Source organism: Morone saxatilis, unplaced genomic scaffold, assembly GCF_004916995.1.
Source record: "Morone saxatilis isolate NCDOM2014 unplaced genomic scaffold, NCSU_SB_2.0 Contig6, whole genome shotgun sequence".
Classification (NCBI taxonomy): Eukaryota; Metazoa; Chordata; class Actinopteri; family Moronidae; genus Morone; species Morone saxatilis.
Window position 1 is genome coordinate 7,916,731 of NW_023340206.1, and position 923 is coordinate 7,917,653.

The 923-nt window shown below is 38.0% G+C and overlaps 1 protein-coding gene across 8 annotated transcripts in view; it reads left to right on the plus strand.

Annotated features, from left to right (window-relative positions):
- The window catches only part of dmd (dystrophin), a gene marked incomplete at its 5' end in the record, with an annotated part of 195,686 nt that overhangs the window by 66,957 nt on the left and 127,806 nt on the right, over nt 1-923 (plus strand).

Sequence of the window (923 nt, forward strand, 5' to 3'; positions counted from 1 at the left end):
TGACACTTAAAGCCTGATCAGACAGAGTGCAATCTTTGCAGTGAGAGGCGTCTTTTTCAAGTGGTTTTCTGTAGGTAGTAACTGTTTTGCATGCTGCTAATACGCCCTGGGCATCTTACCTTTCAAAGGCGTTTCAGAGTTTATCCACTTCATGCTGAGAGTTGATGAGAACGTTGATACCGCTCTTATGTTCGTACACTGAATATCCCAAATCGACTCCTGGCTGTAGATCCATGTTCATGCACAGACATAAGAGTGGTTTAGTTATTGTCAAGTCTTAGTAAGAAAGTGAATGTTGTAAGTTTCTAACTGTCTATATACCAGAGGCAGAGAGAATCAGGGTTTTATTTGGCTTATATTATTTTTTCTAATTTCCCCTGTTCCTTAGTTAATCCTCCTCCATGTTTACCTTTTTCTTGATAAATTGAGTATAATGTCCATTTACGCTGCATTAAGTCCATCCACATGACAAAAGTTGCTTTTATATGAGAATTTACAGCAAGTGTATTTCTTGTGTGTTGAACTATTTATTTTAACAAAGTATAAACATTTCCTGGTGAAATATTAAAACTTCCCAGAATTAGGCTTTAAAAGGATCAATGACGCATCTGTTCTCCTCAATCCTTTCTGTTGTTTGCCCACAAAATGACCAGACATGTTCAGCTTGTACTAAATGTCGCAGCAGAATAAGGTCAGAGGTGGATGAAAGCTACAGGACCTCTTATTCTGTGCAAGTAATACTCGGTTGAATTGGACATTGATTTTGTTTGTTTTTTTAATCTTTCTCTGTAATAAATAATAATTCTCCTGTTGTCGGCCTGTTGCTCTTTTTGTTCTCCTGCCTCTCCTTGTCTGTCGCTTGTCCTTTAACTTTCTATCTCTCACTCTGCCCCATCACTCTCTTTCTCCCTCTCTTTCTCTTT